This window comes from Colobus angolensis, unplaced genomic scaffold (genome assembly GCF_000951035.1).
Source record: "Colobus angolensis palliatus isolate OR3802 unplaced genomic scaffold, Cang.pa_1.0 Scaffold287, whole genome shotgun sequence".
Taxonomy (NCBI): domain Eukaryota; kingdom Metazoa; phylum Chordata; class Mammalia; order Primates; family Cercopithecidae; genus Colobus; species Colobus angolensis.
Genome location: NW_012116121.1, coordinates 2,302,772 through 2,321,879, shown reverse-complemented (window position 1 = coordinate 2,321,879; position 19,108 = coordinate 2,302,772). Strand labels below are relative to the sequence as shown.

The 19,108-nt window shown below is 40.2% G+C and overlaps 1 long non-coding RNA gene across 1 annotated transcript; it reads left to right on the top strand.

The window, feature by feature from the left end:
• Positions 1 to 14,883: 14,883 nt before the first annotated feature.
• On the top strand, positions 14,884 to 19,108 carry LOC105516664. Its single transcript, XR_001002526.1, has 2 exons — positions 14,884 to 14,982; positions 18,453 to 19,108. It is a non-coding gene; the product is annotated as an uncharacterized LOC105516664 (long non-coding RNA).

The window sequence follows — 19,108 nt, the reverse complement described above, 5'->3', positions numbered from 1 at the left end:
ATTAATAAATAAGTGGTTGTGAGAGGCTATGATAGAAACGAAGATTAACTGTAAAAGGGCATTAAAGTGCATGGGGGTGAAGAAAATGTTCTAAAACTGGATCACCGTTATGGTTGCATAATTCAGTAAATACACTAAAAATTATTGAATTGTGTACTTAAACAAGCAAACTTTATGTTATGTAAATTATGCACCAATAAAGCTGTTATATAAAATGGCAGTGAGACTCTACTTTCAGCCATGATTGCATAATTTGTGGAAGATCAGTGGTCTCACTGCACACAAATAGGAAATCTCGATTGATTTTTTTAAAATGCGTGTTGGACTTGCCAGGACTCAAGGGGCCATGACCTTGGAGAGAAGAGAAACTCAGCGAAAGAAGTGAAGGCTGCATTTGCCAATTGTTGATGCCAAGGAAGAGACTGAGAATCCAAGCAGAAGGCTGCAGCTGAGGTTCATATCATTCAGTAGAGAATTTGGTTGTCACTTCACAATGCTGGAGAGAAAAAATTGACTTTGGAATGTCTAACACAAGTGAATCTTAAAAGGTCAAGATATTGAAATAATAAAAACTCAGAGAAAAATGCTCAAAATGCAGAGGATTCCCACTCAAGGCATTTGCTGAACTCTATTTTTATATATTAACTTCTAATTTTGAAATAATTTAGACTCACAAAAAGTTTCAAAAATAGTGCAGATAGTTCACATATACCTTTCACTCAGCTTCCCCCAGCAGCATCTGTGGTTTCTATTTCCTAGATATTAGTGGCACCCTCCCCAGTCATGAAGATCAGAATGTCTGCACTCATTGCCAAATGTCCCCTGGAAGGCAAAATTACTCTCAGTTGAAAAACCATTGCCCTAACATTAACAACTTATATGAACATAGTGCTCTTATTAAAACCAGGACATTCATTAGCATTGGCATAATATAATTAACTAAAATGCTGACCTTGTACAAATTTCCCCAATGTCCATTTTCTGCTCCTGGACCCACCCAGGAATTCACATTGCACTGAGCTGTGACTCCCTGAACAGCGCCACTCTGTGATGGTTCCTCAGTCTTTCCTCATCTTTCAAGACCTTGAGTTATTTGATGAGACCCAGTTAATTTATTGAATCTCTTCTGATTTTATTCATCTAAAGTTTGCTTATGATTAGATTGGGGTTATACATTTTCGGCAAGAATTCAACAGAAGTGGTGTGCTCTTTCCAGTGCTGTATCGGGAGATATATAGTATCAATTTCTCTCTCTCTCTCTCTCTTTTTATTTGTTTATTTTGAGATGTAGTCTCACTGGAGTGCAGTGGTGCAGTCTCTGCTCACTGCAACGTCTGCCTCCCAGGTTCAAGCCATCCTCCAACCTCAGCCTGCTAAGTAGCTGGGAACACAGATGTGTGCCACCATGCCTGACTAATTTTTGTATGTTTTGTTGATATGGGGTTTCACCACATTGCCCAGGCTGACCTCAAACTCCCAAACTCAAGCAATCCCTCCACTACGGCCTCCCAAAGTGCTGGGATTACAGGCTTGAGCCACCACGCCCAGCCCTAGTATCAATATCTCTTATTACTGATGGTGTTGATTTCATCACTTGGTTAAGGTGTTGTCTACCATATTTCTCAACTGCAAAATTATAATTTATCTCTTGGTAGTTGATAAATATCTTGGGAAAGAGTTTTTGAGTATATACAAATATTCTGTTTCTCTTCCAGCTTTTGCCCAAGTGTTCAGTATCCATCAGTGGTTATTCCCTGCATGAATTATTACTTTGAGGTTTGCCTAAGGGTCATTTTTATTTCCCTCACTTCTTCTACATGTATTAATTTTAATTCTTCTATAAGGAAGAGTTGTCACTTCTCTCCAACTTATTAATTTATTCATTTTTGTATGAGCATAGACTCATTAATACTTATTTTATTTTGTGGATTGTAATTTAATGCATCATTTTTTATTTTGTTGCTCAAATTATTCCAGTGTTAACCATTGAGAGCTTTGACAGACAAGTTCTGTGCCCCTTTTGACATGTTTCCACCATTTTTCAAGCTCTTCCTTATTTTCTTGGTCTGTAAGGTGTTCCAGGCTTACATGATGCCTCTGCTTCACTTCTGAAATCAATCACTTTTCCAAGAAGCCATGGTACTTTTTATTGGAGATGGTGTTTAGAAAGCAAGATCTAGACTCTGTGTGCTCAGTGCTATTGAGTTGTAATTTCTTCTCCTCTTAGCAGACAGAGCTAAGAAATACATGTATACATATTACATATGTACATATATAGTAGATGATATATATACACCTACATTGTATCTACTTGTATAAATATTTAAAATCATAAACTCATAATCAAAAACCACACATTTTATTTTAGTCTTCCCCATTTCTTTATTTGTACCTTTTCCCCCTCACTGTGATAAGCCTGGTTCTCCCCATCCACCATATATATACTTATTTGTTCAAACCTAATATTCACATAAAGTAGTTACAGAATTTCTAACCTACACCCTGTGGAAAAAAAAGATTTACTAACAATGGCATTTTTGTAAAGTTTTTTATCTTTAGCTTTATATCATAAAGGAAAAATACTATTTTCCAAAGTTATTAATGTTAGTTTATTTTCTTCACCATTAATTTCAGTGTTGTTTACTTACTCATTTACAGTACAGTTGGGTCTATATGTTACTGTTTGTATTCTATTTTGAGTTCCTCCTATATTCTGATTAATTTGATATGTTCACTTACTCATTTATTTGGGGAATATGTAAAACATTACTATGGTTCTAAGAGTCAAAACGATGCAAAAATGTACATGTAGAGACAAGCAACTTCCTTCTCATTTCTAATCATTTGCTGAATTCTTTTTTTTTTGAGACGGAGTCTGGCTCTGTTGCCCAGGCTGGAGTGCAGTCGCTGGATCTTAGCTCACTGCAAGCTCCGCCTCCCGGGTTTACGCCATTCTCCTGCCTTAGCCTCCCGAGTAGCTGGGACTACAGGCGCCGCCACCATGCCCGGCTAGTTTTTTGTATTTTTTAGTAGAGACGGGGTTTCACCGTGTTAGCCAGGATGATCTTGATCTCCTGACCTAGTGATCTGCCCGTCTTGGCCTCCCAAAGTGCTGGGATTACAGGCTTGAGCCACCACGCCTGGCCCATTTGCTGAATTCTTAAACTTCATAAGGCAAAGATCTAAGAAGCTAAGCAGAAAACTGCTGAATGGAAAAGGGGAATGTAGAGCAGTTTCATGATTCTGAGAAGATAGCAATTGTAATTCAGAGCCTGCCAGGAAGAAACATCCCTAGTGAAAAATCCCAAGATTTCCATTCTTATCTCTGGAGGTATTTCTGCCACCATTTGATTCAGTTCCTGACTAGATTAAGATAAACTTCCCCAACTCTCTACCCACCAAAAAAGATAGAGTGAATGCTCTCTGAAGGAAAATGACATTATCCACAGCCTCAATAATTTTTTATATATAATGTCTAACATTCAATCAAAATTTAGTAGACATACTAGAAACAGAACCAAGAGAAAATAGACAATAAAAATAGACCCTTATAATAATTTGTAAATGTCTTATTAATTTCTTCTATGAAAGCAGATTTATTGTTAAACTAATGACACAAGTTTCTGGGTGCCTCACTTGCACAAATCTTTCTAAGACTTGGGAGGAGCCCTCCACATGTGCACTTAAGGTTGCCTTTGCAAAACTTGCAACCATAACCAAACACAGATTTATTCCAAGTACAATCAGTTAAGACCGCTTTTTCTTTCTATTTTTACTTTATCTCTGTCTTAGTCCATCTTAGTTCCTATTACAAAAATGCCGTTGAACACACTCAAACACACACACATTTATTTCTCAGGTCTGGAGGCTGCGAAGTCCAAGATCAAGGCTCTAGCAGATTTGCTGTCTGCTGAGGGCTTGCTTCCTCACAGACAGCTGTCTTCTTACCTCGAATGGTGAGAGGGTAGAAATATCTCTTTGGGGTATCTTTAATAAGGATACCTGTAAGGTTAATTTTAGGTGTCAACTTGACTAGATTAAGGAATACCTAGATCACTGGTAAAACATTATTTCCAGGTGTGTCTACAAAGGCAAATTCTATCTAAGATACCCTTCTTCTGCCAGCATTAAACATCAGAACTCCAGGTTTTCTGGCCTTCAGACTCTCGAAATTACACCAGCAGCCCCCAGGTTCTCAGGACGTTGGCTGCAGACTGAGAGTTACAGTGTCTGCTTCCCCAGTTTTCAGGCTTCAGGACTTGGACTGAGCCAGACTACAGGCTTCCCTCACTCTCGAGTGTGTAGACAGCCTATCATGGTACTTCTCAACCTCCATAGTCACATGAGACAATTGCCCTAATAAACCCCCTCTCATCTTTCTATATAGATATATATCCTATATATATCCTATTGGCTCTGTTTCTCTGGAGAACCCTAACATAGGCACTAATCCAATTCATGAGGACCCCACCTTCATGATCTAAGCACATCCCAAAGCCTCCACCTCCTAAAACACCACCTTGGCTATTAGGATTTCAACATATGAATTATTGGGTTGGGGGATGGTGAATAAACATTAAGTGTATTGAACTCTCTGACACATTCTCCTCATATCAGATGGCAAGCTTCTCAGGTGATTGAGTGGTCACAGGCATTTTGGAAATCTAACCAGAGGGAATTTGAATTGAGGGTCTATGTGGTTTAGGATTAATGGAATATATTTATGTAGTTCACAGTCACTTCCAAGCATAAGTTACTGCTAACTCTCTCAATGTTCATTGGCTTCTAGGGATACATTACTTGCCTCTGTTGATGCAGGCCCAGCACCCATAATTATGAACTGGATATGCGAGTAAGGTCCATGAACCATGAAGTTCATGAAGCATAAATTTTGAGGCCCTCATTTTCATTTTCACAAGTCCTTTTCCAGGTCTCTTACTTAATTTTGTATCCATAAATGTATTTCCTTTGCCTTAAAATGAGACTCAAAATTACAATCCTCAAGTCTCACAAATGTTATAAAATTGTAATTTTTGTGATGTCTATTCTTTCTAAATAAAGATTCACGTTTGGTGCCTAAACTTTCATAATTTTGTGGGTTTTTTTTTTCTTAAAGTTGGCTTTAAAATTGTTAGTAAGCTGAAAGATAAATTTGAAGAACTGTTAATAACATCTTATTAGATACACTTTCCAGTATTAACATTTACAAAAGCAAACATCTTAAAATCAGATTCTACAGTTTTCAGTTCTTTTGTGAGCAATCTTATTCTCTTTTCTGCTTCATTCAGCTTTTGGAATTATGGGTTAGAAAAAGCTGGAAGTAACTTTTATAATGTAGGTATAATTTCTTTCTAAACTATAAGTCACCATATAACTTTAAGATATTGCTGCACTTTAAAACACGTTCCTTATCATATTAAATGTCGTTATAGAAATAATGCATAGGTGTGGTTGCAACGCCTAATAATACAAAAAGGTATAAAATGCTGATTTGTCCATTTTAGAGTTTATCAAGTCACTCCTGTAATGAAAGATGAGGAATTCAATGTATTCACCAAGCTTCCACCTGTCCTCTATCCCCTCCACTTTCAATTTTGGGGGGAATATTATTGGAGTAACTTTTAAAGATAAAGTAAACTTTTTGAGTTTTTTATAATTGGAAGGTGTTTTATACTCTCATTCTTAATTACTGCTTTTACTGGTATGATATTTTAAGTTCAATTTTCTTTCCTCACAATTTTGAAGATCTTGTCCTCAGCACTTAGTATCCAGTCATGCTAATTAGGAAATTATACATCAATTTGAGTGTGTTTTTTTTTTCAAAAAAAAACAAAAGCTTGTTCCAATTCATTATATTTTATTCTTTGCCATTGGAGACCTTGTCAAAGCAAGCCAACTTAAATGATTAGCCTTAATAACTAAATGGCATAAAACATAAATAATCTGGCTCTTTTTTTTTTCTTTTTGCTCTAGTTAACAAAATATTTCTACTCAAAAGACATGTTCAAAATTCGTTTTTATCAAGTCTGTTCCCCTATCAAAACACAGCAGAAATCTTGTTATCAGATACGACAAGGTCATTAGAGAAAGCTGGGTAAAGAGGAAAACTATTACAATACTATGTAACCTAAACATCTTTAAAGTTTAAAAGTTTAGTCAAAACTTATGAATCTATACTCATACTCTTTAACCAACAAAGACGAACGCTTCTTTTTGAGGCTGGATCCATCAATGATTTTCTTTTTCTTTTTTTTTTTTTTTGTATAAACCACATCCCTTGTTCATCCACTGTGCTTTCTTCTATATATTCTTTTAAAGCAGAAAGAGGAGGAAAGGAATTGGCAAGCAATTTAAGCGCAGAATCCTAGACTTTTCAGGCTTTTCCCCCCAAACATTACTAGCTTCCTTGTTCGCAATTAAGTCATCAGCAATTTATCAACTTGACTTTATTAAGTCTTTTCAAAGAATTCAACTTACTTTTCATAAAAACAATAACTTTATTTGATTCATACAGCATTTTATGATATAACCTAATTATGATAAAAAGGATAAGTGGCATAACTGGTTTAAATATACTTTTATAACCTCATCTCCAAAACAATCTGCTGATGGATTTTGGAAACAGAAACTTGTTTTTCTTTTTCTTTCTTTTGTGTGTGTGTTTGTTTTTGTTTGTTTGTTTGTTTAGACAGGGTCTTCCTCTGTCATGCAAGCTAGAGTTCAGTCATGGCTCATTGCAGCCTCGACCTGCCTGGGCTCAAGTGATCCTCCCATGTCAGCCTCCAGAGTAGCTGGGATTACAAGCATGCGCCATCACACCTGGATAATGTTTGTAGATGGGTTTTCACCACGTTGCCCAGGCTTTTCTCAAACTCTTGGGCTCAAGAGATCTACTCACCTTGGTCTCCCAAAGTGCTGGGATTACAGTAGTGAGCCACCACACCCAGCCAGAAACTTATTTGTAATGTTTTAAAATCACTTCTCAGGCTTTATATGAAGTAGCCAGACATTCAAATATTTAAGTGTACCAGTTCCTAAGTAGTTAACAATGGATTAATTTCATACTGCTCTCACTCCTGCCCAAGCAGGTACCATACTACTGATGGAAATATCCAACTCTGTATAATGTGTCAGTAATTAAACTGCTGCACTTGAACACTTTCCATAAATATATTTAACATCAATTTGTGATTACTGTCAACAAATTCAAGCTTTCTGAAGGTTTCACATATAGTGACAGGAACATTCACGATACAGTTATATTGTTTATGAAGTAGTCATTTTCTACTCTGTGTATTCAATTGCAGCTATTTATGATTGATTTTTATTAAACTTATTATTAGAATAAGCTTCTAGGGACTCCTCATAATACAGCCTTGTATTCCCTAGCGGTAGACGTGTTTATTCATTCACTGTATAATGTCATTCATTTATTAACTCATAATCTATGAATGGACCATATATTTTCTATGTATCTGGCACTGTTCTTTGGGTTATTGTTAAAATAATTCAAATACCATAGAAATTCTCCATTCCTTCTCTCTGTCCTTGTGTACTTCAGTGTCTTCCTATTGGGAGGAAACTCATTTGTAAAAGGCAACTGGCATTATATTGGGGTCATGTGGAAAAGGGAACCTGCTGGTTACCTCTTAATATGAGGAAAGTCCAAAGGTGAAATAGGAAAGGGCTGGGGTACTGCACTAGGGTGGGGAGGCTGTTTGGAGGAGAAAAGAAGAAAGACATGAGGAAATCTGAGGTCAGAAAATCCAGACAGAGACAGGAAGCACAAAGACTGCAGCTGCAACAGGCTTGACAAGTTTCAGAAGCAGAACAAAGCCCAGGCTAGACGTGCAGCCTTGACCTCCCTGGGCTCAAGCGATCCTCCCACCTCAGCCTCCAGAGTAGCTGGGACTACAAGTGCCTGCCACCATGCCAGGCTAACTTTTATAGATTTTGTAAAGACGAGGTTTCACAATGTTGTCCAGGCTGGTCTCAAACTCCTGGGCTCTAGCAATCTGCCCACTTTAACCTCCCAAAGGACTGGGAGCAAAGGCAGAGGGGCATGAGGTGAGCTGAAGAAACGGACCCTACGGGAACACGGAGGGCTTTACAGACCGAGATTCCACACAGGAAAGCAGTAGGGAAATGCTTTACGAGATAAGCATGCAGACTTTGTAGTTTAACATTTCAACATGACCACTAAAATTGTGGGTGACATTCACAAAAAACAACAACAAAAAGAAACCCAGATATCTTCCTTTCATAAAATGTTTATCTACTATTTATACAATTATGAGATTTTTTAGAAAATTAAATTTTTCTCAAGAAAGAATACTCATAGACCTCTAGCTCTTTGTCTTTCCTTCCACCTCTATTTTTTTTATGGCATTTGGGAAGATTTGTTATTTTTCATAATACACAGTTTAGGTTTGAAATATTTTTCTTTAATTTCCATATTCCAAAAATTCTCAATACTATTTATGTGGGCACATCACTACCAATATGACTCCATGTCACATAAATAGTCATGTAACTTTTTATGTTGTCCCCTGGCTATGTGGGGGAGGTTTCAGAAACCCTATATTACGGGCTTGCTCTACGCTGCTCCTGTTCTGGGGCTGGTACCGTAATATATGAATTGAATCCTGCTACTCTGATGCTCTTGTCAGCCTGAAAGCTTGCCTTCCAGTTTGTATCAAACCATGGTATACAATAAATCAGCACATGTGTCTGAACAGCTATATATTCTTTCTGTGGCTTTAAATATTTTTATAATCACGGGTGCGATATAGGACTCAGGGGACTTTTAAAACCAGCATTTCAAAGCAGCTGAATGGAGACTCTGAAAACCTGTATGCTATTGGACTAAACTGCAGGAAAACTTCTCTGAACCTTTGATGCACGTGGGGTTTAGTTTTCCTGGGAACCACGTTTAATTCTGCAATTATTAATTTCTACAGTAAGAGCTATTCCTGCAGTTCACTGAAGGCTAGGATATGGAATGTGGGATGACCTTCCTTCTTCCCACACCTTTGAAATCGGGAGCAAATGCATAATTCACATTAGACGGCAAATCAGCCCTTGACCTCAAACAGACAATATAACAACAGCTCAGCCAGCCCAAGCAGGCATAGGACAATTCTCCTTAATAAATCCAGCAAACTTCACCACGCTGGATATAGCTTCCTTGAAACTGGACACTGGAAAAAAAGCTCTGCCTTGAAACCAGTTCCCTCGATTCCCATGAAAGGGACAGTGCCCGTTTGATTATTCTTAATATCTAACTAAAGCAAATTAACTTTGGGAAAGTAGGAGCTAGTTTGAAACAGAACCCGCATGACCAGAAACTCTGCTGGTCTCTGGGTCCTGAAGTGGCCAGATGATGACTTGAAGTTGGCACTGGAAAACGTGGGAGACCAGTCATGGGAGTGAAGTGGCAGAAAAATCCTGATGGTCGGCTATTCTGAATTCACAGGGAAGATCTTAATAGGTCATTTGTTATTGAACAATATTAAATTAGGACTCCTGAGACATTTTAAATGTGTATCCTCAGAAACTCGTCCTTGCCGGCCTCCTGGGCCCGTCCCCACCCACTGCGTGCACCAAGACACATGCCACACATTGATTGCCCTGCTGTGGGGTCCAACATGAAGCCCCCCAAACTGGCTCCTGTGGAATATGTCTGAAAACATGCACTAATGTGTTCCTTGGCACTCTGGGAAAGCAGAATATTTCAATGACCCAGTTTTCTCCATGGGAAATTATTCTGTTGGAGTGTGTAAAATAACAAGTGAGTAGCAAAGTTGCATGTAGCAAAATGTAATTGCACTGATACTTAAATCCAGGAGGTGTATTGCTAGACCTTTATGATTTATGAAGCTTTTCCTATGTGGTTTTCAAGGAAAATCATTTTTCCATTTTTGGTATAATACGGTTCTACTTCCAACAATTTCCCTGTGGGTTTATTTTTGATCACTTTTTCATAGGGTGAGGCTTGTTTGTGCAGAGGCCATCGCGGCAGTGGGAGAGCTGGTGACTGAATTGCAAAAGCAGATAACTCTCTGAAAGAAAATGTAGGAACATTCCACACAAATGTGGTTTTACAGACACAATTCTTAATTCTGGAGGCTTCTGCAACTCCTCAGGCCCTTTCAACAGTGTGTAAGTCAGCTGCAATGCTCCTCGTTTTCAGAATGCTGTTACCAAAGGTCCACATAAGGTGGAAAGTAGCATCACATGCCTCAAAGTAGCTCTGCCAGACGTGCTATGCGCTGGTGCAGCCTCCAGCTAAGAGTGAGCCACGCGCATCCCATTCGATCCCAGTGGAGGGGAGAAAACCTTCCTTCCTTCTCAGTTCCATCAGTGTAGCCAATGCAGTCTCCCTCCTATCCTAGTCTTTTGATACTTTGCCCAGGAAGCCAAATAAATACATAATTCTAACTAGCTATAATTGCATTTCCCAGCTCACCTATCAGAACGGTGTTTCTATTGTTGCTGACTTTTGTTAACAGCTGCAGCAGTCTCCTGCCGCCTCCTCCCCACACCGGCACTCAAAGAGGAAGCTCTCTGGGGATTGACAGAAAATGACCTGCCGCTTTGGGTATTTCGTGGCTCCGTGTGTGTATGTTTTGTTTTTTCCATCCGTGATTAAAACTACAAATTCAGTTAATGTACAGCACAGACTTTGTGAATAAATCTACACACACACACACACACACACAGACACAGCTCTGTAATTGCTTTTAAATGCTGGAACCAAGGCTGTCATCTACTCTCCAGACACTGAACTCCCCTCTGCAACCCTCCATCCCTCCCTCGCCACACCTCCCACCCTGGTCCCACACCAACCTTTTGTTCTGATGGCAAATCAAAAATCCCAGAGCTTTTCCCAGCCAGACCTGGTATAAAGTAGACCAATTTTCTGTGTGGCCAGCCTCTTTAGTTGCATTTTTGGCAGATTAGAAACAAAAGATATGACCAATAATACTCATAAAATACTGTGCTTGCTTGATGTTCCCCCTTAGGTTCGCTGCAGAGACACAACTGTCCAACCATTTATCACTCAGAAATGTTTTACTGATCTTCTGGAAATATGTCATCATTTAGGAGTATTATATATCTTTCTAAAATCACTCAAGATTTATGGTGGTGACTTGAATGCCTTTAGAGCTATCTGCTTCACACGTTTGAACGCCAAAGGAAGACAAAAGATTGTATTTTAAGAAATTTAGACCAATGGTTATGAAAAAGCCAGAGGCCAGAACATATCCTGAGATTAGACACAAACAAATGAGAAAAGATGATTGCTGCAAGCGATGGGAGCCTTCTAGGATTTGGCAGGACCCCACCCTACCAGTCTCCCGCCCTATATCCAATCATTCCTCGCAGGTAATGAGCCGTGGAAGTCCAGTTTTTACCTAATCATTTCTATCACTCATTGGCTCATCCTACCTTGAGATCCCTAAAGGTTCTGGGGAATGGTGATTTCAAACTAAATCGTTTACCAAGGCTGATTTTTGAATTACTAAGAAGGCACAGAACTGTGGAGGGAAGTGCCTCTTGGATGGATAAATCTTCCGGATAAATGGAAGGAATATGTAGAAAGGTTTCATGACAGACAAATCTGCAATAACCTATCTGAAAGAGTGAGTAAGCTCCTTAGAAATGACCCTGGCGTGAGACCTGTGTCAATGTTAGCAGTGCCACCATCCCTGTTACTCCTCCAGCAGAACATTTTCCTGGAAGCCCTGAGGAGCATCCATCGAAACAAATGGGCTGCTTTCTTTGGGGGGGGGATGCTGCCACCCTTGGAGTCCAAGACACACGCATTTTCCCCTGTGACATGAAGCGGCATAAAGAACAGTTGCCACCATTCGTGACCAGCAACCCACAAGGTTCAAAGTGTTTGCACAGGATAAGAATGTTGACAGCATCCTTAGAACAGACCCAAGCTAACTGGCCTTGGAATTGAATGGAGTTAGCCTCATCAGCAAGAACCAAGAAAACTCACCAGCCTCTGAATTGATCAAGGTCTTTGCTCAAGGAGAGATTCTTAAAATGCAAAGCAAAAAAAAATGATTTTTTTTTCCAGGATGGGTAGCTGGGTTCTCATTTGAGCCCAGGCTTCTGACAGAGGAACAGGAATAAAGTCCCCTCCCTCTTGAGAGCAGCTGATGCCCATATAAGGGCAGTTTTCTTCTGGAGAAAGCCCCACGGGACCATCCATTACCCCCAGGACAGTCACTTCTGTTTAACATGTACGCAAGGCTGCTCAGGGGATAATAGGACACTTGGGGATGCATGCCATCAATAAAACAAGGATGTTCAACCCTGGATTTCACTTTCCCTTCTTGCCCAGTTACTTATTTTCCCAGTTCCCTGGTGAGACTAATGTTAGCCTAGTTCAACAGGGGCAGAAGGAAGGCAACGCTGAAGGTGAAGGCAATGTTCAGTGCATTTGTCCCAGCAATTCAGCACAGATACCTGCTTAGATGGAAAAATACGGTTAGTGTTTGTGCTTCCAGAGTGTCAGGGAGCATTTTCAACTTAACCTGTTCAGTACTTCACATTGCATCTTGCATCCGTGTATATTTGTTTCACTGTGAAGGTTAAGGGAGACAGATGAACATCTGCAGACAGACATTCACATGCCAACATTGTGAGCCAACATCCAGACTCCCAAGAAAAGAATGTGGAAAAACTGGCAAACTCTAGAATTATTCTCAACGTGGGTGAGCCCTCAGCGGGACCCTGAACTGGGTGACTCGGTGACTGAGGGGATCACCTCTGGCAGCTGGCGTTTGCCTGGGCGACCCCCTGGAGAGGCTCTATTTGGGAACTGTAGATGATTCAGGGATTTCTCTGTTGACAACTCAAATGCCCTCCCATCTCTCTCTAACGCTTTCACCTGCTCGGGAGGCACCTCTATCTAGAAATACAAGTGTGGTGCTCAGGGATCAACTTAACATTCTTGATTCCAGTGTTTTTTGACTCCAGTCCTTGTGATAGGAGCAGTCTTGAAAAGTCAGCTCCAGGTGCCTGCAATTAGGATGGAGTCTGTCTCAGCCAGAGGCAGTGATTCAAGTCTGCTCCCTTTTCCCTGTGGCTCTCCCCACTCTTTGGGCTGGATGTCCCCATGAACACTGCTGGTAAGTGGGCATCATGGCCACCATTGGCCTGCTCAGACCTCAATCTCTGAGTCTTCTTTCTAGCGAGACCTACCCTGTCAACCATCTCCTACAGTCCCGTATCTTTAAGTAGTGTTTACATGCTGATGCCTCCCAAACACGTATCTTCAGCCTGATTCCCCACCTTAAACTCCAGACTTAAAAATCAAACTATGGCCTTGACATCTCATGGGGATATTTAATAGGCCCTCAAGCTTCACATTTCCCCAGCTGAGCTCCTGGTATCCTCCCTCACAGCCTTCCCTATCGCAGCAAATGCCAACTTCGCGCTTGCAGTTACTCAGGCAGGCCAAGCACCTTATTATCCTCCTTGGCGCCTCTCTTTCACTCCCAATGTGCATTGAGTCAATCCACAGATCTTGTTTACTCTTCCTTCAAAGTGCACACAGAGCCCAACCACTTCTCGCCACTTGGATCTCTCCTACCCTGGTCCAAGCCACCAACATTGTGGCTCAGATTCTGGCAGTGGCTTCGTGGCATTCTCCCTGCTTCCTCCGGCGAATCTCTCTCGTTTACTCTCCTGCGTCAGATCATGCCATTCCTCTGCTCCAGACGCCTCCGCTGGCTTCCCATCTCATCCAGAGAAAATACTGAGTACCTCTACGACCCCCGAGGGCTCACTGCTCCACTCACGTCTCCCCGATCGCCTCTCCACCCCACCCCACACCCACCTCCTGGCTGGTTTTGACCAAGTCAGGCAGCCTCCTGCTCAGGGACCTCTGCTCTTGCTGTTTCTTACCTGGCCTTCCATGTGGCCCCTTTCTCTTCACCTTCATACTTTTAACTTCAAGGTCACACTCCCCTGACCACTTTCAAATGTACCCAACTTCCTTACCAATGTTTTTTTATGCTCCTTTCCTGTCTTGTTTTTCTCCTGAGTACCCATCACCCTCTAACCTAGTCAACGTTTACTTTTTGTGGGTACATACGAGGTGTACATATTTATGGGGCACAAGATGTTCTGATACTGGCATGCAATGCATAATAATCACATCATGGAAACAGGGGTATCCATGCCCTCAAGCATGTATCCTTCGTGTTACAAACGATCCAGTTATACTTTTTAAGTTATTTTTAAATGTACTATTACATTATTGTTGACTATAGTCACCCTGTTGTGCTGTTGAATAGTATGTCTTACTCATTCTTTCTAATATTTTTGTACCCATTAACCATCCCCATCTCCCCCCTTCCCCTCCCCTATTACCCTTTCCAGCCTCTGGTAACCATCCTTCTACTGTCTATCCCCTTGAATTCAATTGTTTTGATTTTGCTCTCCCACAGATAAGTCAGGACTCGTGATGCGTGTCTTTCTGTGCCTGGTTGATTCCACTTAACATAACGACATCCAGTTTCATCCATGCTGTTGCAAATGACTGAGTCTCATTCTTTTTCATGGCTGAATAGTACTCCATTGTGTATATGTACCACATGATCTTTATTTATTCATCTGTTGATGGACACTGAGGTTACTTCCAAATCCTGGCTTTTGTGAATAGTGCTGCAATAAACATGGGAGTGCAGATATCTCTTCAATATACTGATTTCCTTTCTTTTGGGTGGATCCCTAGCAGTGGGACCACTGGATCATATAATAGCTCTATTTTTTAGTTTTTCAAAGAATCTCCAAACTCTTCCCCATATTGGACCACCTAACCTATTCTTTATTTTTTTATTGTTTGGCTCTCTCATTAAATAGAAATTCCATAAGGATGAAGATATTTTTCCGTTGTGTTCTCTGCTGAATCCCTGGAGCCTAGCATGTGTAAGAAGACACAGAATGCATATTCACTGTGTGAGTACCTTTTACCTTGTGGCATCGATAATCCAGGGCCAGAGGAGCATCCAGAAAAGGACAGCAGAGCCTCAGGTGCTCACCAGTGTCAAGGAAGGTCTGTGAATAGCTTTGATGCAAACTGTTCATCTTCATTACTGGTACCTTTTGTGCCAACTACTAGAGGTACTTGTTACTTATTAGCAGAATGACTTTACACACTTCAGATAAATTAATGTGGCTTAATACCTGATGCAGTTGGTAGAAGTGAGATAGTCACATGCCAATCAAGTATGGAAGGGGAAAAACGGAGGAAGATGGAAGTGCAAAGAGAAAGAATTTAGCATTCATGATATGGAGACCTGTGTCTCACTCTTTAAAAATTTTGTATGTAAATATTTTTTATTTTGAATGGTTCAGAGCAAATTGTGATTCATTTTTAGGTACTTCAAAATTCATGCATTTGCAAATTTTCAGGACATTCTAGTTAATTTTCTAAATTAACTAGATGGGAGGGAAATAAGAGGATCCACAAGACAAAAGAATAAAAAATATTTTTTCAAACAATGTGAGAACAATTTTGAAAGACAAGGTGATTCCTAAGCTGAAGAGAGACAAATTGTCAAGAAAGGACTTCACTGTGTCAAAATAGCAGGTGAGAAGAAGACAAACTTGGAAGTCATTGGTTTTAGCAATGAAGGAGCTCAAATAAAATAAATTATTTATGCCTATTTATAACATTTTAATTTTAATATGAATGCAAATTTATAGAAAATTTGCAACAACACAAGAAACATTCAATGTTATTATTTATTTATTTATTTTAGATGGAGTCTTTCTCTGTCACCCAGGCTGGAGTGCAGTGGCATAATCTCCACTCACTGCAACCTCCGCCTCCCACGTTCAAGTGATTTTCCTGCCTCAGCCTCCCGAGTAGCTGGGATTACAGGTGCCCGCCACCACACACGGCTAATTTTTGTATTTTTAGTAGAGACAGGGTTTCACCATATTGACCAGGCTGGTCTTGAACTCCTGACCTCATGATCCACCTGCCCTGGCCTCCCAAAGTGCTGGGATTATAGGCGTGAGCCACCGCACCCGGCCCATTCATCATTATTTACCCAGATTCACCAGTTTATATTTTACTATACATTTGCTTTATCAGTTGAAAGAAAGAGACAGGGAGAGATAGAGACAGAAAGGGAAAGAAATGGAAATAAAAGTAATTTGGCAACATTGGGTTCCTTTACCCCTAAATACCTGAGTGTGCATTCAACAAGAACAAGGGTTTTCTCTTATATGACCAAGGTACGATTATCCAACGCAGAACATTTTAACATAGGAACAATATGATTATCTAATCCACAGCCTAGACGCAAACTGTGTCAACTGCCCCAATGATGTCCTTAAAACTGTCCCCTCCAGCCCAGGAACAGGCCAGATCCCACATGCATCTGCTTGTCACGTCTACTTGGTCTCCTTGCATCTAAAACTGTTGCTGCTCAGCCTCTGTCTTTCTTCATCTTAACATTTTGAAAAGTATAGACCACTTACTCTGTAGATGTCTCTTCACTGGCGGTTGCTGAGGTTTCCTCCTGACTAGATTTCGGTTCTGCACTATGGCAGGAATTATGCAGAAACGTATCCTTCCCATTGCAGCATATGAGGAGGCCCAGGATGTCACTGTCCCAATATTAGTATTGTTAACTTGGATCACTTATTTAAAATGAAATTCACCAGGTTTCTGAACTTTAAGGTTCTACTTTTCCATTTGCAATCAACAAGCAATTTACGGGGATGTAACTTGAGACCTATTCCTCGTTTAACTTTCACCCACTGCTTTTAGGATCTATTGCTAATTTTCTCATTCCATCACTGCTTTGATCCATCCAGAAATCATTTGTATTTCAACACTGTACTTTTCTATTTTAGAATTTCCATTTATTTTTATAACTTCTATTGCTCTGCTGAGATTCCTGGTCTGTCCACTTAGAATAACCACGTTTTCCCTTAAGTCCTTGAACATACTTATAAATGTTGTTTTAAAAGTCCTTGACTGCTAAATCCAACATCCAGATCAAATCAATGTCCATGTCTCTTGGCTCTGGGTAAAATCTTCTGGTTCCTGTGCATGTGTAATCATTTCTTATTAGACTACACACTGTGGATGCATACTCTAGAGACTCTGGATTCTGTTATGTTCTTCTAAAGCACATTAGTTTTTGCTCTAGCAGCCATTTAACTTGACTGAAAAACTCCAAACTGTCCTCCCTGCAGTGGGCAGGAGGGGACACTGCTGAATCGCTAGCCTTGCAGCTGTTGCTTTTCGCAGGGAAACGTGGGGGCTTCCTCACGCACATGCAGTCCAGTGGTTACCCAGGGGCAGGAAAAAGTGCCTGCACAGATTTCGTTGCTATCCTTTCTGTACCCTTGATTTCTGGAACTCCCCTTCCACTTTTGAGCTGCCATCAGCTTCAAACTGTGCCCGGCGACTTCTCAAGCAGATACGGGTACCAAGTTCTTCTTGAGTTCTACCCATGCACAGCATGGTAGAACCCAAGAAGTTTTGGGAGTACCTTAAGGCAAGAAAAAAAAGGAGAAGAAATGCAAATGGTACCCAATGAATTCCCATCTTTCAAGGGTTGCCTCCCCAGTTGTTGCCTCCCTTTCATCATTCTCCAATGCTTTTGAACAGTTGGTTTTTATATCTTGTCCAGACTTTGTTATCTGTGGGAAGGTCATTCTGGGGCAAGCTTCTCCACTATTATCAGAAGCAGAGCCTCTCTAATCATCTTTATAAATCTAGAAATTCTCATAGTTTCTTAGAACTTCAGGCTTCCTGTCAGTATTTTACATGACACTGTAAACTTTCCATCCATTTTTATTCTTTCTATGATATAGAATCCAGCCTTTATTCTTGAATTTCTTCTTACCATTTACCTGAGTGAAGCATCTCTGCATGAATTCTAAAAGCATATTTCCAGTGGTTCAAGCTGAAGTCATCTTCTTTAGCAAATGGGAAATCTAACAGGTATTGCAAATCACATAATTGGGGCTATGCAAACTTGGGTGTTAGAAAAAATGAACATCTCAGAAGGAAATCTCTCTCATCATATAACATATGCATATTCATATATATATGTATAGATAATTTAGGAAAGCTGAGTTTATATAGCTGCAAGTCTATATGCCTAAGGAGAGTGTTAACTGAACTTTGTGCCAAAACTTTAAATATACTCGAGATACTTTTCCAAGTGTCTCCACTCTATTCTGTCAAAGCCACACAAATTTTTAAATAACAGTCCAAATATGCCCTGTCTTCTTTTTACGTTTTCCTCAAAGCGCAGTTCACTGCCCCAAACCTTCCAATCTGCCTGGAGGCAGATGAGTGCATGCATTGAAAGTGTACCCCGACCTGTGTGTGCACTTCTTGCTTAGTGCTTCCATTTTGTCAAAAGTAACATGACTCCTGTGTCCTCTTCCTTCCCCAGAGCATTTAGTCCTGGGCTACTGAGAGAAAATGCAATCTCTACGACAAAGCCACAGCTCCACCTTCTATTGGTCCCCTATTGTTGGGTGAATAGTCCTCCAAATGCTGGCAGGAAGGGGACTGACTGCTAAGGAAGGAAATCTCAGGCGTTTCCCATATCTGAAAGGAAGGCACAGGAAAAGCCTCAGGATGGAACCCAGACTGGATGAAACTGGGAAGATTTTGCTAGACAGAAATTAGCAACGCTCCTACAAAGAAACTGAAGTTCCACGAACACTGTTGCCACCCTGCAGTTTAGTGTCATACTCTACTTGTAACTCTAACCTAACAATGTGTCATCTTTACTTTTTATGTTATTTATTTACAAGTGCATTTTCAGTATCAACCCCTTCATTCATTAATCCTAATGTGGCCTTTTCCAATGTCTACTTACCATTTTAAATACTTACTATAATTTACAGGGCTTTCTTGAACACATCCAAGGTATATTATATGAGGCTAGCTTAATGGAAAGTCTTGTATACCAAAGCAGGAAAAAAAACCACATTTAATTTATGATGGCTTTGAATTTTGATCATAATTTACTCATGGAGACCTATTCATACAAAGCAATACCAATACAATTTTTCAGAAGCAATGAAAAAATAAAACAATAAA